Source organism: Globicephala melas, chromosome 16 (assembly GCF_963455315.2).
Source record: "Globicephala melas chromosome 16, mGloMel1.2, whole genome shotgun sequence".
Classification (NCBI taxonomy): Eukaryota; Metazoa; Chordata; class Mammalia; order Artiodactyla; family Delphinidae; genus Globicephala; species Globicephala melas.
In genome coordinates this window covers 1,151,562-1,176,020 of record NC_083329.1, presented here as the reverse complement: position 1 = coordinate 1,176,020, position 24,459 = coordinate 1,151,562, and the positions used below count along the sequence as shown (strand labels likewise).

The 24,459-nt window shown below is 53.4% G+C and overlaps 1 protein-coding gene across 35 annotated transcripts in view; it reads left to right on the top strand.

Moving 5' to 3' along the window:
- JAKMIP3 (Janus kinase and microtubule interacting protein 3) overlaps positions 1-24,459 on the top strand; it is a 104,260-nt gene that overhangs the window by 4,638 nt on the left and 75,163 nt on the right. The window contains exon 1 of one of the 35 annotated variants that reach the window (XM_060286781.1): positions 12,335-12,403. The exons of 32 other annotated variants lie outside the window; for them this stretch is intronic. The gene's annotated coding sequence lies outside the window, so the exon portion shown is untranslated. Of the gene's footprint in view, positions 1-12,334; positions 12,404-17,446; positions 17,704-24,459 lie in introns of those variants that run through there. 2 more of the 35 variants (XM_060286776.2, XM_060286813.1) reach the window with 2 other exon arrangements.

Genomic DNA, 24,459 nt, shown 5'->3' with positions numbered 1-24,459 from the left:
GTTTTTCTAGGTACCCAGTGGGCCTTTTGAGATGTGCAGATTCAGGTCTTTTTCTGTATATGGAAAGTTTCCATGGATTATAGCTTTAAATATTAGCTTTGTTTGTGCCATTGCTTTGTTTTTCTTCTTTAGAGATCCTGAAGATATGAATACTATCCCTCCTCTGCTCATCTTCCCTTCTTTCTCTCTGACTCTTTACTGTTTCTTTATGTCACTCCCTTCTCTTGGTGTCTCCTGGCCTGGTCTTCAATCTTCGATGCTCCTTATTAGATTTTCATTTAAGTTTATCCTTCCTTGGGCACCTTATACCCTATTTCTCATTTATGGCTTTCTCCTTCTCCTTCTCCTTCTTCTTCTTCTCCTTCTCCTCTTCTGTGAATTTGATCACCTGTCTTTTCACTTTTCCCCATTTTTGGTTCACTTTAGTGTTTGAATTTCTAATTCAGGGTGGCTTTACACACCCTCAGATGGCTGTTTGAAGATGCTTAATTCTGTATGGATTTAGTTTTCTCCTGCTTCAGGTTGCTTTTAAACTGGGGGAAGTTGTACCAATTCTTTTATGTGAAATTTTGTTTCCTGATTTTCTCCAGTAGTCTCCTGTGGACTTTCTTTTCTTTTGTTTGTATTTATGATTTTGGGGTGTTTTACAAGATTCCTAGCTTAATGCCCCCCTTTTGTGTCATCCTGGGGACGTCCAGATGTTTTAGTGAGTTGTGTGTGTGCTGTGGTGATGGGGGTCTTTGTCTTGAAGACTGCATTTCTTTTTTCTTCTTTTCTCTTTCTTTACCTGGTTACTAATAGGAGTTTCTCTCTTCCTTTTTTCCCTTTTTCTCCTCAGAAGCTCTGTGTTTGGAAAGCTGACCTTTCAAATCATGCTGTCCTTTCACATCACTCTAGCCTCTTAACTTGAGTCTGTTAACTTTGAATAGCTCACTTGGCCCTTTATCTGTCTTTACATCATATGTCTGCCCTCCCCAGCCCACCCTGACGTCCACCTTCTGTATCAAGATTAATCAGCACATAAAATTGTGTCCATGTATGACGTACAACCTCTTGATTTGATGCATTTATAAATTGAAAATGATTCCCACCATAGTATTAGCTACTGTCCCCATCCTGTTATAGTTACCATTTGTTTTCTGTGGTGAGAACATGTAAGATCTGCTCTCTTAGCCGTGCCGTGCCCTCTGATGGGGTCTGGGCCTTGTAGTTCTGTGAGCTCCCTTCCTGCAGTCAGGAAGGGGTTCCGTGTTGAAAGTGGCTTCCATCTTTCCAGTGCCATCCAGTAATCCACGCCAGCCCCGTCTGTCCTCCTGGCGCTGGGTGGGGCTGGGAGGGGCTGGGTGGGGCTGGGTGGGGGCTGGGTGGGCGCTGGGTGGGGCTGGGTGGGGGCTGGGTGGGGCTGGGTGGGGCTGGGAGGGGCTGGGTGGGGCTGGGTGGGGCTGGGTGGGGGCGTGAATGATGGTGGTCCCGGGATTTGCTGGTTTTTCTCCCTTTACTCGCGGTTACTTGGAGGTTCTGCTACTCTGTCTTCAAGTAATGCCAAGGGGGTAGTTTGGCAAAGAATCTTTGATGTTGTGAAATTCTTTTGTGGAATTTAGCGAGGAGATTTTGGGGGGACTTGATTCCTGTACAGCTGCATTATCTCCCTGAGGAACATTCTTGTCCAAGTCTGTTTGTCTTCATTTCTTACGGAAATTCCTAGGGGTGAAGCTGCTGGGTCACAGAGTAGGTGTGTCTTGTTTTATAAGAAACTGTCAGAACTTCCCCCCAGATGGTCGCACCATTTGGTATGAAAATTCCAGCTGCTCCAAGTGCGTGCCAGCATTGGCGTTTGATCTTTTTAACTCTAGTCTCACTGGGGAGTGTGTGGTCGCAGCTCTTTGTGGTTTTCACTTCCGTTTCCCTCGGTACTAATACATTGAGCGCATCTTTGTTGGGCGTTTGTATGTTTCCTTTTGTGAGGCGCGTGTTCATATCTTTTGCCTATTTTTATTGGGTTGTTTGTCTTATCATGATTGAGCTGTAGGTGTTCTTTATATATCCTAGATGCCAGCTCTTTGTCAGATAGGTCTTGTGACTATTTTCTCCCCATCTGTGTCTCGCTTATTCATTTCTAAAGTGGACCTTTGGATGAGCAGAAGTTTTGCATTTTGAGAAAGTCCAATTGATCAGGTTTTGTGTGTGTGTGTGTGTGTGTGTGTGTGTGTGTGTGTGGTTATTTCTTTTTGTGTGTCTTGTCAAAGAAACGTGCCCTCCTCCACGTCCCAGCCGTCTTCTCCTGCACATTCTCCCTGTGCCCTTCTGACAGGACCCCAGTAGTGTCGGACAGCGTCCTCGTGTTCTGGCCTGAGAGGCTCAGCTGGCCCGTGTCCTGCAGAGGCTGGAATCGCCACTTGCCCCGGGAGCTCCAGGTCTTTTTGGGGAAATGTTATCTGAAGACCCACACGGCTGGGTGCTAGCGGAACTCATGGCTTCTGCATTGGTCTCGACTTTGTGTATTTTCAGAGGACAGCGCTAGAAACAATTTTAAGAGAAAATGCATCGTGATTTTATACTGAAAATTTTAATTCAAATTTAGGACTATAGATAATTATTTCTTTATTTTTTTATGTCCATCTTCTTTCTCTTAGGCTGAGATTCTTGGCTCCTAAGATGTTCATAAGATTACTTCTTTGCTTTATTCTATTAGTTTCAAATATCGATGTGTTAAGAGAGTATGGTTAGTAAAAAAAAAGTTTGATTTTTTTTTTTTTTTTTTTTTGCGGTACGCGGGCCTCTCACTGTTGTGGCCTCTCCCGTTGCGGAGCACAGGCTCCGGACGCGCAGGCTCAGCGGCCATGGCTCACGGGCCCAGCCGCTCTGCGGCATGTGGGATCCTCCCGGACCGGGGCATGAACCCGTGTTCCCTGCATCGGCAGGCGGACTCTCAACCACTGCACCACCGGGGAAGCCCCATCTTTGTCTTTTTAACCCTCTTCTCCCTCCTCTGTTGGTAATATTTTAAAAGTAGTTTTTGATTTATGTTTCTACTTAACAGTAATATAGGCAAATGCATGTGTATTTCCACTTGCCCTGTGCCGTCTTAGGGGAAGGGGAACCGACTATGAGCCCGTTGTACCGTTCATTGTGCTCACTTAGTACCAGGTCTCAGCATCGCTGTGCAGAGGTTGCCCTCATTCTTGTCCTCAGCTGCCTAGCATTCCCCGAGAGGCTGGATCTTAACCTAGTCGACGAGCTCTCTGTCCACGAACATTTGGATTGTTTCCAGTTGAATATCCTTGTGCACGCATGGTTTTTATATATTTTCAAGTATATCTTTGACTAGGTTCTTAGAAGTGGGATTTCGAGGCCAAAAGGAAAATGACTGTGTACTTTTGCTATATATTGCCAAAATCCCCTCCCCAGGAGTTGCACTATCGTGTGGCATTCTACCAGCAGCGCATGAGAGCCTGCTTCTCACAGCCTTGCCAACAGACAATGTTGTCAAACTTTTGGGGGTTTGCCAGGTAGGGGAGAAACGGTAAATTCAGTGTATTTTTATTTGCATTTCTCTTACCAGGAGTGCAGCTGAGCATCTTTTCGTGTATTTGAAGGCTTTCTGCGCTGTGTTTTGTGTGAACAGTTTATTCATAAGTCTTGCCCATTCTTTTCTTTCTTCTCTGGGGTTGTTTGGCTTTTTTCTTCTCAATTTTCGGAAGTTCATTATATGTTAGCCTTTGACCTATGATATAAGTTGCATATATTTTCTCTATTTTGTCATTTATCATTGAACTTTGCTTATGGTAGGGTTTTCTTTTGTTGTTGTTGTTTTTCCCATGCAAAATCACATACGCGTTTATCCCACCAAGCCTCCATCTCAGGGGGGACCACTCCGTTTTGAGGTGCACACTTGCTAGTGGTTTCTGAGTTCCCAGTTCTCAGAACCATCACACATCCTTTTTCCCACGCTCACCAGCTCCTGCACGGTTTCTTAGGGGTTTGGTGGTGGTGGTTTGGAAGTAGTGGCTGGCAGAGTGAAGCTGGCTGCAAAGTCCCTCCTCTGGAGTCTGGGCTCCTTTGTGGGGTTTAGTGGTGATGCTGTGAGGCCCGGGGCTGGGTGTCAGGAAGCAGTTAGCCTCTGCAGAGACCTCCTGGCAGGCTCGCTTTGGGGATGCCCACTGTGACGGCACAGCCCCCGTAGGTAAGAGGCTGAGGGATCCTGAGCTCCCAGCCCCCGCCCAAAGCAGAACCCCCAGAACCCAGGGAGTGAGAGCAGGAGCCCAGCTGGGGTGCAGCCGCTCCAGACACCACCTGGGGCAGGAGTGAGCCTCCCACTAAGCTTTGCACACCTTTCTGACCACACAACCCCAGTGAAGCAAGACGGTTGTTCTAAGCCGGCAGGTAGTAGTGATCGGAAGGGAGGCAGCGCTTTGTCATCTTTTTGTGGAAGATGTTTTTAGTTTGGTTTTTGTTTTACTTTTCTGGTGGCTCCGTTTAGTATTGAGAGGAAATTTGGGGAGGTTCAAGAATGATGACAGCCATTTCGCCTCCAGCTCAGAAGTCTATTTCTTAATTTCCACTTAATGGCTCCATTGATGTATTTGGGTTGAAATCTCTTTCATTTTCTGCTTCCTATTTGTTGCGCCCTTCTTTCTTGCCTTCGTCTGCATTGACTGAGGTTTTCCTCTCCTCTTCTATTTAAACATCGCATATTCCATTTTCTGTCATCTTCATGACCATCACTAAAAAACAGCAGACAGGGCTTCCCTGGTGGCGCAGTGGTTGAGAGTCCGCCTGCCGATGCGGGGGACACGGGTTCGTGCCCCGGTCCGGGAAGATCCCACATGCCACAGAGCGGCTGGGCCCGTGAGCCATGGCCGCTGAGCCTGCGCGTCCGGAGCCTGTGCTCCGCAACGGGAGAGGCCACAACAGTGAGAGGCCCGCGTACCGCAAAAAACAAAACAAAACAAAAAACAGCAGGCAAAATGAACTTTTCAAGGCTGCAGTGAACCAGAACCCTCCTCCCAGGTAATACAAGGACTCGGGCTGCTCTCCGTCAGCTTCTCCCTCTCCTAACTTTTATGTGTCCTTGTTTGGCATTTTGTCTCTAACTTGTTTACCTTGTAACACCACTAGATCGTTGTTAGTTCTTTACACTCATTTGTTTTTTCTAGCTCCTCACATATTCAGCACTTTTGCGGCCTCTCCGTGTTCTTCTGGCCTCTCAGGTCCCTTTAGAACCGTTCCCCTCGGCCTGAGGCGAATCCTTTAGTTTCCTCTGTTCAGTCCTGGCATCCACTCTCTCGGTTCCTTTTTTCTTTTTGGGGGGGTCTGAAAATGTCTTCCTTTCAAGAATGAGGGTGGACTCTGCTCGGACTCGGGCTTGAATTCCTCTTCGGCAGGTACTTTTTAAAGTGCGTTTACTCCTTTATTCCGTTGTCTTACGGCTCTGCTGTTCTGATGAGAAGTTAGTCGTTAGTCTAACCGTCCTTCCTTTGAACGTAAGCTCTTATTCCTCCGGCAGATTTTATTATTTTCTCTTTGCCTCTGTTTCGTTTTTCCTCAGGTTTCATTATGATGCGTCTAGAGTTTGACTTACTTTGAATCTTTGGACGGTTGTCTTTCATCAGTTTCAGAGAATTCTCAGTCGCATCTGCAAATCTCGCGTCCACGTTTTTCCTTCTGAGAGCCCTTCCCATCCTGCCTCTGCCTCGCTCCCCTCTCTTATCTCTGCCTCTCTCACCTCTCTTATCTCTGCCTCGCTCGCCTCTCCTTCTTGTGTGCTGCCTTTTCTATGCTCATTTCTGGGTCATGTTTTCTGTGTCATCTTCCAGTCACTAGTTCAGTCTTATGCTACGAGGTGTCCATTGTGTCTTAACTCCAGTTACTATATTTGTTTTTCTAAAGTGCTCTCTGTTTTATTCATGTTTAAGATACTACGTCTTGTCGTTTTCTCCTCCATGAAGTTGTTTTCAAGCTTCTAACTTATTTCTTTAAAAACAATAGAACCAGACCGTGGGGAGGGGGGAGAAGGGGTCTCTGGGGCCTCTGCTCAGATGTGCTGTGAACCCAAAGCTGCCCCCCAAAGTAAAGCCTATTTAAAACCCAGCGAGGGTTGCTGTTCTGTGATCGGTAGTTGTTAATTCTGCGCTGAGGTCTGTGCGGGTCTCTTTCTGTTTTGTAAACTTGGTTCTTTCTCAGTTGTCGTGTCCCCTGCCCTCCCTGGTGTCATTAGCTGTCCTTGAACAATTGTCTGTGGGTTTCCCTGAGACCTCGGGTGAATGTGCTCTTCTAGGAGAGGGTCACACTCACGCCTGCCGGGCCGCTGGGGCACCTGGCTGGGAACCACTCCAGACCCCTCCTCTGCCCGGAGGCCCTTGTTCCCCTCTGGGCTCCTGCTGCGCTAGGACCGGCTGGTGTGCGCACTCCTCAGGGCTGGGCTTCCTGGGGCTGCTGCCTTCACGGCAGCTCTCTCTGCAGCCCTGTGGAGTGGGGTGGTGGATGCAGTGGGGGTGAGCACAGCTGAATAGCCCCCGAGGGTCAGCCCTTTGGTCCTAGCTTAGCCCCAGGAGGGTAACTGGTGGAACTCCCCACTGGAGCAAGTACGCCGTCCCGTCTTGTCCCCAGGAGGTGTTGGCTTTAGGCAAAGGCTGCCTTAGTTTTTCCATAATGTGCTATCTCTCGTCCAGGCGGTCCCGGGACTGTGGCGTCTCAGCATCTTTGTTGCCTTTAGTTGGGAGGTGAGTGAGTGAGTTCTGACCCAACCAGCCCACCGTTACCTGAAAAGGAATTCTGAAACTCTTCTTCGCTCCCATGGAGCATTGCAGATGGTTTGGAGATGTTGGTTTCCGTCCAGGGTGGGGCAGTGAGCACAAGAAGCCGCCTTAAAGTGGGGCTGCAGCCTTGAGGCCACATTGTCACGAGTTCAAGGCCATAGTTGGAATGACCACAGGTGGACCAGGGAACCTTACCCTGTGAACTTGCAAGAGGATGTGGAATGAGGTGTCCACACCCTAAAACAACTTCTCATCCCAGTGCCAGCGCCAGTGCCAACCACAGCTTGGAGAAACTAGCAGCGTTTCTGGGGAGGGTTCAGTTCATGTGAGGGGCATGCCTGGGAAAGGCTGGACACCTCTCTCTCTCCTGGTCACCCTGTCCACCAAGAATCTTAGAAGTGAGGGCATGCGGGGCAAGTCACCAGGGAGCTTCCTCTGTGGACAAGCTCAGGGAAGAGCTTCTCGGTTAATGTTTCTGGTACCTCTCACCCCAGGGGCTCAGGCCAACGCGGGAGGCCCTGCCAGCGGTTAGAGAGCTGGTGGACACAGGGCGGATGAGTTGTCGAGCTGACTGGGCCGGCGGGGCGTGGATGAGTCCAGACAGAGCCACCAGCGTGCAGCCCGATGAGCGCAGAAGCCCTGCAGAGCCGACGCCCAAAGCCAGCTGTGAGTCAGGTAGAGGCAGGGCTGGCTGCAGCATCCACTCAGGTGGGGTCAGGGAGCTGAAGTCGGGAAGAGAGTTGAGAAAGGGCAGCACCCTAGACGGCACCGTGGGAAGCAGGCCGCGCCCCTCACTCCCAGCTCCCGGGCCAGGTCCTCCGAGGGTCCTGCACCCCACGTTCCCCCGAGGAAGGCAGGCGGACCCTCTGGGTGTGTTGCAGGGCGTTGGCTGCTTTGAGGCTCGCTGGGGCAGATTTCTTGGGACTGCTGGTGTCTATTTAGTTCGTTCTGTTTCTCCTGGAGCCAGAGCAGCAGTTGCGCAGGTTGGACTCTTAACTGGGAGGTTGACGCGGGTTCTCTCTTCAGCGGGGGTGGTGCATCGGTGAGCACGTCCGCAGGGTGTCGTGCAGAGGTTGCACGGCTGTCCCCACAGGCCACGCGCACGGGGGCGACTCGTCTTGCGAAGCAGTGCTCAGGGCAGTTGGCTTGCGAAGTGGCGTGAATCAATTAAAATCCAACATCTTTTTTTTTTTGGCAAGATTTGGGAGGGAATTAAAGCAGCCTTTGCCAAGAAGCCCACAGGCTGTGATGACGTCAAGTCTGGAAGCAGATGGAAGGAAGGTGAGCGCACCTGCGGTCAGCAAGCTGGTGTGCCACCGGCAGGTCCGAGCCGTGAACTGCCCACCTTGCTTTTAATTAATGCCCACTCTGGCTTCACTTTTTCTTTTTTCTTTTTTTTTTTGCAGTACGCGGGCCTCTCACTGCTGTGGCCTCTCCCGTTGCGGAGCACAGGCTCCGGACACGCAGGCTCAGCGGCCATGGCTCACGGGCCCAGCCGCTCCGCGGCATGTGGAATCCTCCTGGACCGGGGCACCTGCGCCCCCTGCATCGGCAGGCGGACTCTCAACCGCTGCGCCACCAGGGAAACCCTCACTTTTTTTTTTTTTTTTTTAATACCGTCTGAACTTGGGACCCGGGTCTGCAGGAGGGGAGCGAGCTGCTCCCTTGTTCTCTCCCGCCAGGGTCTGCAGCCCATGCGGTCCCTTGTGCCGCCCGACACTGGGGCATTGAGGGACCCAGCAACTGGCCTTCTCCCCTTGGGGTCCCGGCCCTCAGACCCCTCCCCCTCGTCTTGTGCCAACATCCCCTGGTGGGATGGCACCTGCCTCTCTCCCTGACTCTCCGTAGCACGTGCTCGTAATTCAAGCTGAATTTTCCGCCGGGCGCCGTCAGCTGCAGCAGTGGGTCGGCAGCGCCCTGGCTGATGGTCCTTGGCCAGTGTCGCCTGCTTGTATGTGGGCAGTCAGTGTCTGTCTTTTCAAAGCCTGGCTCGAGCGCGAGCATCTGAGTCCAGTCCGGCCTCGCTCCTGGTGGCCAAGGTGGCTCCGGGCCTCTTCTCTCACCTCCGGAGCCCAGGTGTGTGCTCTGAAGAGCGGGTGCCACTGGCCGGGTTCTCGGGGTGACGGCGGGGCACGCCCGGCTGCTCGCTGGGTCCACGCTTGGTTCAATCAATCGCAACTATGGGCCGCCCTCCCCTGCTCCTCGTGTAGAGAACCCTCTAGAACTTAAGTGTCTGTACCCCTGCCAACCTCACGAGAGCCCTCAGAGAGCAGACTCGCAACCCGGGAGGGGGCCCGACCCAGTGACTGTGGTCCTTGGGGAGAAGCGGGAGGGATAGGGTCTTCCTACTGATGCCACCAACTGTGTTCACGCGACTCTCAGCACATGGCCGGGCTCTGCCCACGCGCGTGTGCAAAGACCAGCCAGACTGTGTGCTGCCCACACCCGTCCTTCCCTGTAACAAGGGAGAGGAACTCGTATAAAAAAAACAACAAAAGGACACTTCTTTGAAAAGCAGCCGATAAAGGGACTTTCCTGGCCGTCCAGTGGTTAGGAGACTGCGTGCTTCCACTGCAGGGGTCACGGGTTCGATCCCTGGCTGGGGAACTAAGATCCCGCAAGCCATGCAGCGTGGCCACAAAGCAAAGCAAAGAAGCAAAAGCAGCAGATACAGTAAAAAATGCAGTTCTGCTGATGGCTCTTCCCCAGGAGCCGTTCCGGACTGGCCCTGCTTCCTCTGCCGCGTGCAGCGCTCGGAGGACCGAGCCCGTGGTCGGTGCCCGGCTGGGCCAGAGCCCATTCACAGACCCCCAGGCTGGTCCCCGCCGCTCGCGACGCGAGAGCAGATGTTCCAGGTTGCTGCCCTGAAACGGGCTGACTCTTCAGGCCTTGGCCGCACGGCAGTTCCTGTAGCTAAAAGCTCTCTGAATTGGGGAGAATCCCTCCGTGCAGCGTATGTCCGACCTGGGCCTCATCCCCTGGAGCCGGGGTCCCCCGCCTGCATGCGGTCAGGGGCTAGAAGGGGGGCAGATCCCCGAGGGCACAGGGGCTTCACAGAGCAGGTGGTGCAGGCTGGAGGCTCCTGTCTGGGAGGAGAGACTCTGGTTGAGCCTGGCAGCGTGTGGAGGGAGGCGGGCTGCTGGAGGGGCGTCCACGGGGGCGTCACTGTGCAGTGACCTATTTCCACGCCTCCTTCCGGGACGCTTCCTCCAGCTTTCCACCTGACTTTGCATAAGCTCTCAGGCTTCAGCAGGGCAGCCTGCAGACAGAAGGCGCTCCCAGCCCGGGGGGTGGGCAGGGGGGCTGCTAAGACGAATGGGACTCTGGGAGGCTGCCGTGGTCCCTGGCAGATTGGGACAGAGGCCCTTCCATGCCCGAGGACGCCAGTCTCTCCGAGGGTGTGTGACCAGGCCGCTCCGCTGCATAAACGCAAGTCAGCATTGGGCTGGTCGGTACAGTTTTCCGCGGCGTTCTTTGGCATCTGTGGAGAGGGTCTCTCACGCATCAGTCAGTCCTGTATTTTCTCAGCACTAAGTTTTGATCTATTGACGGTCTTCTCAGGGTCTCTTGATGTCGGGTTAAGGTACATGGGTGCCCCCCTTCTGCAGCGGGTTCTGTCGGATTTGGGATATCACGTTGTGCGGCAAGAAGGTGATGCCTTTAAGTGCAAACGGGATTCAGGGACGTGCAGTGAAACCGCCATTCGCCGGCACCGGAGCAGCGGTGGGGATCCCACCCCCCTTCCCCCGCACGCGTGTAGGATGCTGGGCACTTCGCGGCGTCTGCCGGGCCCACCAGCATGCTGCCTGCGAGACAGTGGACGTGAGCTGGTCTGAGGGCCGTCAGGAGAGAAGGTCCCAAAGTGTCCACCATGGGGAGAGCAGGAGGGAAGCCCAGCCTTGGGCGAGGCCCCGAAGGACCGCTGCTGCCCCTCCTGCGGGAGCAGATGGCATGGACCCCCGCTGCGGTGGGGTTTAGGAAGAAGGCTCGGGCCAGGTCAGCAGCCATGTGTCAGCTCCCAGGCTTGGCCGACTGTCGGTGAGCAGACTGCATCCAGCTCGCCGGAGACCCCGCCCGGCCGCGTCTCAGGTGCTCACGACCCTTGGTGTGGCCGAGGGGGCCGTCGAGGCGAATCGCGTGGCACAGCGGGCCCACCTCTGGTGCCGACTTCCCCTCTGGTTGCCCGTTGTGGCGGGGCTGGGGGCATCCCAGGCCTCTGATTGACCTTCCCAAATGGCCGGCCTGCTCCTCCATCCAGGAACCTGTCACACAGGCTTCGTGGCTGCCGAGGATGCCCGTCATGGCTCTGCACCTGGGGACCCAGGATGGCGTTCAGGGTCCTTTGGTGTCAGGGTCCCCTCAGACCCCACATCCGCAGCCTCCCCCGGGGGTCACTGTGGTCGACAGCTGCGGGCCTCTGGGGAGGCACTGGGGGCCGTTTATTCCTGATCCTGGTGGCGATACCCCGTCATCACGTGGGCCGGGGGTCTGGGACGTGTCTTAGAGCTGGTGACCGGTGACGAGGCGAATTCCTACCCCATGGTTTCTGCCTTGTGAGCACCAGCTCCCAGTTGTGTTTCAGTTGTGCCCATCTTTTCACGGCTGAGTGGTATCCCATCATATGTATATATATAAACCACATCTTCTTTATCCACTTGTCCACCTGTCGTTTCCTCTGTGCAAAGCCACCTTGCTGGCTAACTGCACAGTGCCTGCAGTGACCCTGCTGTTCCCACCACCCACCCGCCCCTTGTCACCATCCACCACCAATGAGGCTGCTGCACCCGAGGGCCCGTGTCCACCAGCAGTGGGGCACTTGCCCTGCTGGATGATGAGCAAGCCACTTCCAGAATCCCACCCCGGGCTCCAGAATCCCACCCTGGGTGCCAGAATCCCCCCGAGGCTGCCGTCCACGGCCGCGGCTGGAACCAGCTCTCTGGGATGAGATCCTCCCCCCGCAAGGCAGCCCCGGGACAGGGCCGTGTGTGGGGCGTGTATTTTAGAAGGGATCCCAGGGAACAGGAAGGGCCGGGAAGGACAGCCAGGGAAGGGGCGCGCAGAGGCACCACATGGGGGCTGCTGGCAGCTGGTCACTGCTGTGCACACTTCTGGGTGGACCCCCCTGGAGCCGAGCTGCGGGAGGATGGACAGAGGGACATGCATGCAGCAGGAACCCCGCGTCGCCCGGACGCTGCCTCGCTGGCTTGTCTCAGGACAGAGGGGACAGAGCACAGCACTCGCACCCCCGCTGGCACGGTGAGCTGGCACTCACCCTCCCGGCCATCGCGTGTGGCCTCCCCGGCCTGTCTGTGGCCTCACACGAGGCCGTCTCTCCCTCTTCCTCACGCGGCCGGTTGTGGGCCCTGGGGCTGGGCACCCGTGGCGGGAACAAGGGCAGCTGTGTCCTGTGTTTTTAACCCCATGAAAAGGGCGCTCTGTCCGGCCCCAGCCGGGGACAAACGCCCACCTCACTGACCGGCCTGAATGCACCCATTCTTTCCTGTGGCTTCGGACAAACGCGCCCATTAGCGCCGAGCACAGTGGTGCTGTGTTCAGCGCACGGGTTGGTGGGGGACCTGCAGCACAGGGAGGGGGTCGCGTGGCGCCCCAGCAGGAGGACCACGCTGCGGGCCGCTCTGGGCCAGGTAGGGGTTCCGTGCTAGCACCTGCGTGTGAGCCCCGCCTCCACCCTTCCCAGGTTATTGATTGAGGGCCCAACGCAGGTGCCTTGGGGCTGCGTGACGGCGAGTGCGCCTCATGGTCTGCTGACGATGGGATTCGGACCCTTGTGAGAGCAGCAGGCCTGTGGGCGTGGTCAGGGCCTGGGTGCAGATTGGGAATGATTTCAGGTGCAAGGCTGCTTCCACCTGGTGAAGGATCTGCTTAGCATCTGTGGGTGGAAATGCAAACTGGGGGCCGAGGAGTTAATTTCTGATGTTGCGCTTGACATGGACTCTGGAACGAGTTAACGCCCCGGGTTGTGTTACCTGCAGAGAGGGCACAGGTGTGCCGGGGCCCCAGGTGCGCGGTGTGCGTGGCCTCGTGAGGGCGGAGGGCGGCGAGGCTCAGGTCAGCGAGCAAGGGCGCTGCCTCCCCGGGGACGGAGGCGCCCCACACGCGCTCAGGAGGCGACGCTCAGAGACGCTGGACCCACAGGTGAAGCCGCAGAGATGCTCCCTGCCGTCCTCCTTGCGTGCTCCGTGTGTCACATGGGCTTTTATGTGGAGGCGTGTGTGGAAGGACTCATAAAACCAGCCACGTGAAGCAGTGGGGCGGGGACACACAGGTTGCTGGAAAGACATGTTTGGTCCCGATGGGAGGAGCGCTTGGAAGCAGAACTTCAGCCCTGAATTCCACCGACGAGCCACCGGTCCAGCTCCAGACGACCCAGCTTCTGTCTCGTGTCATGGCTCAGCTGCGGTGCCCGTGCTAGAACATTCTTTGGTTCTGCTGGACTTCCCCGCAGGAGGGGGCAGAGCCCTTCTTTCCCAGCCAGCTCTCTTCTGGAGGCGTCTGGTGCTCTGGGGCCCGGCGAACAGAGAGGTCGGCGTCCCAGGAGCGGGCCGGGTGGTGGCCTGGGTGAAGCGTCCCCTGGCTCACCCTGGGCCCGCGGAGGGTGCGTCTCGCCTTGATGTGAGCTGAGATTGGCCAGGTCTTCCTCCTTCCTGGAGGGAGGTTTACTGAGGATGAAGGTGTGAACGGTCACCTGTCCAGGTCAGGAGGGACCTTGAAAACACCAATGTTCATGTATTTTGAAGGAAAGCCGGTGTTGTACGCGGTAACTACGGCCACACGCGGGTGATCAAGCTGTCCTGGGGAGGAAGCAAGGGGCTCCGGCCTCCGTGTCTGTCCCTCCCAGTGGGTCTGCGCTGTCCCCTCCCCAGGCCTGGAGGGCAGCCCCTCAGGGGGTCTGACCTCAAGGACGGCACTGGAGCTGCGCGGTCTCCAGGAAGCTGCAAGAGGGGCCTCAGGATGGGCGTGGCGGCCGCAAGTTTGCCGCAGGGCAGAGGCAGGTGGGCAGTCGGAGCTGCGGCTCGGAGCAGGGGCCCGGCCGGGGTTCCCAGGCTCCACCACTGCCCGTGCATCCACTCTTCCTGCCGGGCTCACGCATGGGGCTCAGATTCCAGGAGAAAGCTGACTTTACCTGGAGAACCAGAGGGTATTGGGAAGTGGACATTTTTTTAAAGCTTTTTGTGTCAGGGTAGAGCTGCTGCTTAAGAAGTAAATGGAGTTGCTGGCGAGACAGCCAACAAAGATAGAGACTCTCTCCTTCCCACACGCCCTAGAATGCAGGATGGAGGTAACCGGAATTCTCCCCGGCTCATTTTACAGGGGAGGGTGGGAGGGAGGGAGAGGGAGAGAAAGGAGGGAGGGAGAATGGATCTGGGAGTCAGAAGAGAAGGCCGCCCCCTGCCCCTTCCCGCTCTCCCGGCCAAGCTGGGAGCCATGGGCTGTGGCTACTGGTGGGAGGAGGGCTGCTGTCCCAGGGCCAGGGGCCCGCACCTTCATGCCCACGTGGGATAGGAAAGAGGAGGCACGACTTTGCTGGAGGAACTGGGACTCGGCCCTGGCACAGTGCTCAGACCCCTCCTGAGCGTGGACCGTAGCACCCACCAGCACCAAGAGGTGACCGGGGACCGTGTCTCTGTCTGCTCCCTTCGGCTGCGGAAAACATTTTAGGGAGAGTTGGAAGAGCCAGGTCTGTGCCTCTCCCTCGTTTGAAGCCCAGTCAGGAGGAATGGAAAGATGGGTCCAGGCAGGTGATCCTGGGGTGGGGTGGGACGGAAGCAGACACAGGCCAGCTCCGGAAGGACGGGGAGAAAACACTGCGATTATTCGAACAGATGCAGGAAAAGCGTTTGATAAATTGCGATACCCATTCACAATTTAAAAACAAACTGTGCGCTTAGCAAATTTGCAACGCGGATACATTCTTTAACCTGATAAAGGGAACCTACCAGAATCCTGCGGCAATGTGGTACGTGATGGGGGACCAAGCCCTTCTCCTCAAGAAAGAACACAAGAGGAAGATGCAAATATCATTACTTCTCCTTAACAGTGTATGGAGGTCGCACCCAGCACAGGAACGTGGGAGAAACAGTGTGAAAGTATGAAGATGGGAAAGGAAGAGACAAAACTGCCCTTCTCAAGAGAACGTAGAAATGAACCACTATTGGAACAAATGAAATTTCAGCACGTTGCTGGCACAAGGTCAATATAAAAGAATCAATAGTGTTCCTGTCAGCCCTCGTCCTGCTGGTTATGTGACGACAGTGACGCTAACACACACAAATGCCTTTCACGATAGGAGTGCACATACTTGGCACCCAAGGGGTAAGTGTGTCAAAAGTTGTGCAAAACCTGTTGGAGAAAATGATACAGCTTCCTTGAAAGACACTTTAAAAAGCCTTAAGTGGGCTTCCCTGGTGGCGCAGTGGTTGAGAGTCCGCCTGCCGATGCAGGGGACACGGGTTCGTGCCCCGGTCCGGGAAGATCCCACATGCCGCGGAGCGGCTGGGCCCGTGAGCCACAACTACTGAGCCTGCGCGTCCAGAGCCTGTGCTCCGCAACAGGAGAAGCCACAGCAGTGAGAGGCCCGCCCGTGTACCGCAAAAAAAAAAAAAAAGTCCTAAGTAAGTGGAGGACTATACTATGTCCACGCACAAAAAGACTGCAGCACCTTACGTCCCTGCCCCAAGTGCACAGGCGTCTCGTTTCTCCACGTCCTCGCCAGCACTGTCGTGTCTGCTTTATGTGTTTCTAGTAGCCATCCTGATGGACGTGAGGTGGTGTCTGGTTGCATTTCCCTGATGATTAGTGATGTTGAGCATCTTTTCACGTGCTTGTTGGCTTTTTGTCTTCTTTGAAGAAATGTCTATGCAAGTCCTTTGCCCATTTTTTACTCTAGTTGTGTTTTTGTTGTTGAGTTTTAGGAATTCTCTCTATATTCTAGATACTAATCCCCTATCAGATTTATGATTTGCAAATATGTTCTCCCATTTTACGAGCTGCCTTTCTACTCTGTAGATAGTGTCTTTTGACGCACAGATTTTTAAAAATTTTCATGAAGTTCAATTTGTCCGTTTTTTTCTTTTGTTACCTGTGCCTTTGGTGTCCAAGAAATCATTTTAAAGTCCAACGTCGTGAAGCTTTTGTCCTATATTTTCTTCTAAAAGTTTTATTGTTTTAGGTCTTACATTTAGGTCCTTGATCTGATTCGAGTTAATTTTTGTATATGGTGCGAGGTAAGGTCCAACTTCATCCTTTTGCATGTGCATAGCCAGTTTTCCCAGCACCCTTTGTTGAAAAGACTATCCTTTCTCTAATGAATGGTCTTGGCACCCTTGTCAAAAATGATTTGACCACGTATGCGAGCTCTCTATTCGAGTCCATTGGTCTGTGTGTCTGTCTTTAGTTCACACGCTTGCTTTTAAACATAGAAATGAAGTCATACCACACACATGTTACAGCTGGCTTTTAAAAAGCTTAACACTGTGTTGTTTATGTGTCTCCATGTCAGTACGTACACTCATGTCACGTTAAAGAGTGCCGTTGTGTTGGGGTTCACGTGTGTCCCTTGTTTCTGTAAATACCTGTTGGACATTTAGGAGGCTTCCAGCTGTTCACTGGTGTGTTATGGGCAACGTTGTCATAATTATCCTTAATTGAGTTTTATTTAAGGTGCTCAGAGCAGTGCCTGGCACAGGCTAAGTGCTATAAATGTATCTGCTCAATAAGACCTGTACAAACGCCATTACGATATCACTTCCTCAGGATACATTCTCAGAAGCCACGTTTCCGGGTTAAAGCACACGCACTTTCAAAGGGTCACCACCTGCTGTCTCCCTCTCACCTGCGTGGAGCTGCCCTGAGATGGGGCCAGGCATGGGGCCTGAGCAGACCACACAGGGTGGGGGCGTTCTCGTGTCAGGGCCCAGGCGTGCCCCTTGCAGGGTTTGGATCTTGGTCTCCAGAGCCGCAGCCCTCTCCCCATCCCCAGTTTGCATCCCGGCTCCAGCCCCTGCCAGTGGGGTGATCGTGGGCAAATGTCCTGGTCTCGTGGGGCCTCAGCGTCTGTCCTGCAGGGCAGTGTGTGCAAGGCCCCTGCACCCCAGTCCTGTCTCCTTGACCAGTCAGAGCAGCTGGACTCTGAGTGCCCTGCAGCTTGGAAGCCACGGAGAACCTGCCTTTTCTAGAGCACCGGCGAGGCTGCACTTCGCTTCTCCCGAACAGGGTCATTACGGAATATGGCTGGAATGACGGAGGGCGAGCTCGTGCGCTCACCCATCACACTCGTGCTGGCCGTGTTTGATTCATTTCTGTGTTTTCATTCTTCAGAGTTTAATGGATACTAATGCCTTCTATCACCTCACCATTAAAACAAAAATACCCTTGAAGTGGAAGTTCACATTACTGACCTTATAGCTACATGGATCCAGAGGGGATTCTCTAAGGGAAAGGGGCCGGAGTGCCGTCCTGCAGTGCCGGACACGGAGGGGAGCGTCGTGGGCAGAGCCGTCAGCATCACCTGTCCGACCTTCACTCGCCTTTTCCTGGAGGATGTGGCCAGACCAGCCGAGTCCAGGTTTCCCTCCTGTGTGAGCACAGAGAAAAGCCGCTTTCAGATTCCCATCTACATGGCATCGCTTCCCCCGGCCCCGCCCGCGTCATCCCCACAGCCTCTGAATGGAGCACGCCCTGCGTGCGGGTAGCATCTCCAAGCTCCGGCTCCAGCTCCAGAGAGCTTAGCGATCCTGCTTAGAAACGGCCGGGAGCTGGTCCCTCCCCCTGGATGTAGTCACCTTGTGGTAAATTCCATCTGAAAAGAGGAGCTGAGCGCTTTGCTGAGTCACAGAACCCTCAGAGCTGATTGCACAAGCCGGGCTGAGCGCCGAGGAGCTGAGAGCGCTTCCCAGGGCCAGATGAAGGCGGAGGAGCTCCGGGTGTAAGTGCTTCGCTTTCGGGCGCTGCAGGGCTCTGCTGTGCTCAGCTGGGCCTGAGGGCTTTTTGCAGGGGTTTATCGCATTTGAATTGGCTTCTGCATTTAGTGTGCACACAGATGTAGCCGGAAAGTTCACAGGGGCGGGGGAGGGGCTATGTTATCTTACCTGTGCAGAGGGCATCACGGAAGAAAGTGTTCCATCTGCCTTTTGTACGTTTGTGCTCCCGAGTGCTTTTGGGGGAGGGCTGGGCCTGCTCCCTCAGGGCACTAGGCTTCTCTTCTTAAACACGGGGTTTCTTTGATCCGCGCTCAGAGCTGGAGGCTGTCCTCATGGCAGCTGTGGGGTGGAGGGATGCTGGCTGTGCCTGCCCTTAGTGCTGGGTGCGGCGAGCACCCCGGGCACAGCTGGGAGGCCCCGCCGGCTCCCTCGTCCTGGCTGGGGTGGGGTGAAGGGGGCTCCTGGGCCCTGTTTTCTTTTTCAATAACAGGTGTGTTCACGGCTCCCTCCTGCCCTTTGGAGGGATGCTGTCTTCTCTTTAAAACTTAATCAAGAATCACAGTCTGTCCGTTGACATTGCTTCTCACGCCAGGAACTCAAGTGTTACAGCTTATTATCTGATTTCCAACGTTTTTCCTTGAAAGAAGCGGGTGTTACTGCATATTGTGCCTCGGTGTCTCCAGTTCAGAGAAAGTCAGAGGTTGATTGGGGCTGGCAGGGTTTGGTGGGAAGAGCATCACAGGGAATTTGGTCAAACGTAAACTGTTTTGATGTGTATTGAGTTGTGAAGGCGGCTCCCTGGGAGGCTGTGTAAGTGGGGCTACAGCTGTAAATACTGTTGCCGTTGGTTCTGCCGTTGGTTCAAAACCCAAGTTGTAGATTTGAGGATATTCTCAGGAGATCTAAGCCTTTGAACAGATCAGTTGTAAATTCTAGCCTAGTTCCCGAGGGCGCAGCACAGCAGAAAAGGAGAGCTGGCCATGGCGTGGCTTCCGTTTCTCTCTACAGCATTGCCAGCGGAAGGCCGGCCTTCATACGAGCTGCTCTGGGGATTTCAGAAAGGAGATGAATGCGCAGAGGATGGTGCGTTCATTCCTAGCCGAGGCCCGTGTGCATCTGTATCTAAGCCTCTTTCCTTGGGATGCTCTGAGGGCTCACCTGTTAAATCCAAGCGTCACATGCACCTGACTCGGTCCTGTTACCCGGCAGACGACCCTGGGAAGACCCACCACCTTGAGGTCCTACCTGACAATATGGGGCCAGCCGGGTGGCAGTCCCGTGGCCAGGGAGCTGGGGAAGAAGGAAGAGCTCCGCGTCAGCCCCCGGATCGTGGAACTCGCTGCCGCGAGAGAAGCGTGAGCGTCCTGCCGACGCTCTTGGCGGCTCATCTGGACCGTGGGCTCCTGTGAACCGGGGATCCCATTCAGGGCAGATGCCACATCTTTTTGGTTTTCCCTGCTCCTTAGTTTCCAGACAATCAAACCAGATGTGAAGTGGGTGGCGATGTTACGTTTCCACTCAGACCCTGAAACAGCCCTGTCCAGCACAGGATTGGGAACGTCCAGGACTCGGGCCACAGCGACAGCGACAGTACCTCTTTTTGAGGCTGTCATCCCCAGTCTTCCTCCTTCGAGCAGGTGCATTTTCTGCCTCAGAGGCGCCGGCTGTGGGTCCCGCACCCCATGGCCAGCTGTGCTTCAGAGCCCCAGGCCCATGTGCTGCCCGCCCCGCCCCCACCCTCCACAGGCCTGCCCTGTCGGGTGCTCGCGAGGCCCTCAGGCGCTGGGCTGGTACTCGCCGCCCCTTAGACACCTCAGGCGGACACCTGAGGACAGACCCGTGGTCGTCGCTTTCCACGCGGCACAGCCGACAGGTGGTGGACGGGGGGAGTCGTGGGAAACCACACCAGAGCCACAGAGGATGGGGTCAGGGGCAGCCTGGCTCAAAGCGAAGCCCAGGCCTGGCGGAGGGAAGGCGTTCCACGCTGGGGCTTCTGTCCCACTCGGGATGGAGGCTGGGACTCAACAGGGAGGTCCGGAAGGTTCAAGGCCGAGAGACCTCGTGGATTCAGGTAACCTTCATGCAGCGTGGGCTGGTGATGTTGGGGTTGCAGCTGCACCCGTCAGCAGCTCCCTGCTAGGTGAGCGTTATCGCACCCCGAGGGGCGTTTTCCGTGCCCTGTGAGCTGACGTACCGTCTCTCTGAGCCGCTGCCTTTCCTAGAACTCTGCCTCCCTGGTGGTTGGTTGACCCAGTGTGACTTTGGCTTTGAAGAACCACCCGGGCCTTCCTGCCTGGGAGAACGCTGTGTGCGCGTCCGCCGGTGGTGGGCGGTGGGCACTGGGGCGGGGGGACAAGGCCGGGGGAGGAGGCTGGTGGTCCGGAGGGGCGTGTGTCTGCGTCGTGCTACTGGGTGTCACCTGAGCTCCGGCACTCCCTGTGGATGACGGGGGTGGGTCGGAACAGGAAGGGCGTTGGAACCCGTCACACTCATGCTGAGGTCCCCCCAGACAGACCTTTCTGTAGGTCGTTTGTCTTCCGGAGATGGACTCCGTTCAGGAAGAGTTGGACTATTTCTAAAGCACGGAGGGGCGTTGCCGCGGTTTTGCACGTCTAGCCTGAGGTTCATCTGAGGGCAGGGCCCCTGGTGGTGTAGCTGATGCCTGCACTTCAGAGTTTTATTAAAAAGCAGAATTGGCTTGTACTGTGCTCTGACCTCAGGGCAGAAAAGGCAAAACCCGAGGCCAGAAGGACCTTCTGGCGGCGTTTACCAGACAGAGAGGGAGGGACGCGGGGTGGTTCACCAAGCCCATTGCTGCCGCTTCTCCATGGGGGCCTCTGTGGGATCAGGCCCCACGGGACACGGGGGTGGGGGGACAGTCTCAGCCAACTGGAGAGTCCACAGCCTGCCCAGCGCCCCAGAGGGGGACCTGGCAAGCTGCCGACGGCCCACTGATGACGTGCCATTGTAGTGCGTCCCCCCGCCCCCCGTGGGTGTATCCAGCCGGAATCGCCGGTCTAAACAGGGCTGTCATCCTCTGAAAGAGCTTCTTACTGCCCTACTGCTTTTTAAACTCTTTCGACCATTGACTCCCATGCATCGCCTCTGCTCTGTGAAGCGGAGCTGCCTAGCCTAGAAGACCTTCCACTGGCTGTCATCCCTTCATTCATTTATTGTTATGTTCCTGTTCGTCCAAAGGAAGGGGAACCCAGCTCTGAAGCTGGCCTCAGCGCCTGCCTTTCCACACTTTCAGGGCTGTTACTTTAGTTTAGGAAGAGCCCCGGAGCCCCACGCGGGCTTCCTCGTCGCGGTGGCGTCATGGTACCAGGCTGGGGTGGTTGTAATATTTGCTGAGAAAACCTGGAGAAGACAGAGGAGGCGGCTTCTTCTGTGACAGGCAAGGCTCAGAAACACAGGCACCAGGTCCACACCTTCCACTGACGAGGGAGGAGTGGTTTCCTCCCCATCCGGGGAGCCCCCAGGCCACCCAGCATCTGCCCCGTCGCAAGCCTGAGCCGCCGCTCAGGGCCCTGGTGGGACAGTGATGCCTTCTGAGCTCCAGAAGACCATTGGCTGTGTTTTCTTTATGAAACAGGCTTTGTGGTCTTGTTTAGTTTTTTTGTTTTTTAATTTTTTTAATTTATTTATTTTTGGCTGTGTTGGGTCTTCGTTTCTGTGTGTGGGCTTTCTCTAGTTCTGGCGAGCAGGGGCCACTCTTCATCGCGGTGCGAGGGCCTCTCACTGTCGCGGCCTCTCTTCTTGCGGAGCACAGGCTCCAGAGGCACAGGCTCAGTAGTTGTGGCTCACCGGCCCAGGTGCTTCGCGGCATGTGGGATCTTCCCAGACCAGGGCTCGAACCCGTGTTCGAGATTCTCAACCACTGCGCCACCAGGGAAGCCCTGTGGTTTTGTTTTTTAATATTTATTTCTTTATTTGGTTGCACCAGGTCCGAGTTGCAGCAGGCAGGCTCCTTAGTTGCAGCTCGCCTGCTCCTTAGTTGCAGCACGTGGGCTCCTTAGTTGCGGCTCGTGTGTGGGATCTAGTTCCCCGACCAGGATCGAGCCCAGGCCCCCTGCATTGGGAGCTTGGAGTCATATCCACTGTACCACCAATGGATGAGTCCCTATGAAACAGTTTTGTTTTTTTTAGTTTCATAAAACAAATACATTCTCATTATGGGAACTTTAAAAATATCTAGAAAAGAAAAAAGATAAAAAATAATCACATTCTTCCAAGGTAAATTATTACCCACAAGGCAAATTATTAAAATTTTGGAATATCTTCCTTTTCCTTTTTTCGGTATTTTTTACATTTTTATGATCATCCTATCAATTACAGTTTTGTTTTCTGTCTCTTCCCCTTACATGAGATACTCATTTTCCCTTTTAGAATAATTCTTATTAAGCATGATATTTCCTTGTACAGCAACTTAATTCATAGGTATTGAGGTTCTTTTCAGGTTTTCACTATTATAAGTAACACAGCATTGAACATTTCTGAGCGTAAAGTTTTCTCTGTATTTAGAATGACCTCTTTGGGATAGAATCCGAGATATGAAATTCCTAGGTTAAAAGTTAGCAGCACTTTTAAGATTTAAAATTTCATATCATCATATTGCTTTCCAAAAGAACCATACCAGTTAACCTGTCTCATCAGTGATACCAAAACCACCAATTAGCGTATTATCTATGGCTTTGAAACTTCTTTTTTTAATGGTTAAATAGGGTAAGTTTTGACATGTATACGCCTGCCAAGCCGTCTCCACAGTCAAGATGGTGAACATGACCATCACAGCTGAAGTTTTCTTTCGTCTTTGCATCCCTTCCTTCCTATTCCCCCTGACAACGCACCATGTCGCCAGGCAACCACTGATCTGTTTCTGTCATTATAGACTAGTTTATATTTTCTAGAATTGCATTTAAATGCAATTATATATAGTATGTTTCTATTTAGGTCTAGCCTTTTCCACTCCGCATGATTGTTTTGAGATTTATTGTTGCATGCATCAATAGTTTATTATTATTTTTTTTTTTTGCTGAGCAGTATTCCATTGTATGGATGTACCCTAGTTTGGCGCCTGGATTTTGGGTTGCTTCCACGTTTTTCTATTACAAAGGAAGCTACTAGGAGCATTCCTGTGCAAATCTCTGTACAGACACATGCTTCCACTCCCCTTGGGCAGACACCCAGACTGGATGATATTGTAGGTGTGTGTTTAACTTTTTAAGAAACTACCAAAGTGTTTTCCAAAGTGGTTGAACCATTTGCATTCCCACCAGCATGTCTGAGAGGTCCCGGTCTCCCTCACCCTCGCCAACGCTTGGTGTGGGCAGGCTCCTTGTTTTAGCCATTCCAATAGGTGTGCAGTGGTCTTCTCTCTGTCTTTTTCTCCTGATCAGTCTTTGCAGACATTGGTCAGTATTATTATTTTCAAAAACCCTTTCATTAATTTTTTCTCTTGTGTATCTGTCTTCAAATTTATTGATTCCTACTAACATCGTTATTATTTCTATTCTGCTTACTTTGCATTTACTTTATTGTAATTTTTCTATGTTTTTAAAATGGAAGTTTACACTAGGATTAGACTATGATTGGAGATGGTTATTATTTTCTAATACAAGCATTTACTGTCATAATTTTTCTCTCTTACCACTTCAGTTGTGTCCAAAATGTTTTGATATATCATGCTTTTATTTTCATTCAGTTCAAAATATGTCTCTAATTTCCTTCTAATTTCTTCTTTCACCTATGGGTTATTTAGAAGTGTGTTTTTAAAATTTCCAAGTATTTCCATTTTTCCTTGGTATCTTTGTGTTATATATTTCTAGTTCAATTTCTTTGGGGCTGGAGAACCTACTTTGAATCATTTCAGTTATTTTAGCTTTGTTGCGATTTGTTTTATTGCCCCGTATAGAGATTGTCTGGGTGAACGCTTTGTGTGCACTTGAAAGCGCTACACGTTCTGCTGTTGGTGGGTGGTGCATCCTACTGTGTGGGGAACTGCCAGACTGTTGGCCAAAGCAGCTGGACCAGTTTACATTCCCACCAACAGTACACAGGGGCTCCGATTTATCCACCTCTTCACCAGGACTTATTATTTTCTGTTTCGTGTTGTTTGCTTTTGGGGTTTTTAAAAAATTTATTTATTTTATTTTTGACTGCGCTGGGTCTTTGCTGCTGCGCGCAGGCTTTCTCTAGTTGCGGCGAGCGGGGGCTACTCTTCGTTGCGGTGCATGGGCTTCTCATTGTGGTGGCTTCTCTTGTTGTGAAACATGGGCCCTAGGCGCTCGGGCTCAGTAGTTGTGGCTCACGGGCTCAGTAGTTGTGGCTCGTGGGCTCTAGAGCACAGGCTCAGTAGTTGTGGCTCACGGGCTCAGTAGTTGTGGCTCACGGGCTCAGTAGTTGTGGCTCGTGGGCTCTAGAGCACAGGCTCTGTAGTTGTGGCGCACAGGCTTAGTTGCACCGTGGCACATGGGATCTTCCTGGACCAGGGCTTGAACCCGTGTCCCCTGCATTGGCAGGCAGATTCTTAACCAACACTCCACCAGGGAAGTCCCATGTTTTATTAATTTTGAACAGTCCTCTGTCATTTGTTTCTTTATACATCTTTTTCACCTGTTCTCTGCCCCTGTTTACTCTGTGACCCCACCTGTCTATATGTTAGGCTGCTTGCTATTGCCTGATGGTTTTAGAGACTGTTTTGTTTTATTTTTTCTTTCTGTGTTTTCATACTGGATACTTTCCATTGGCCCATCTTCCTG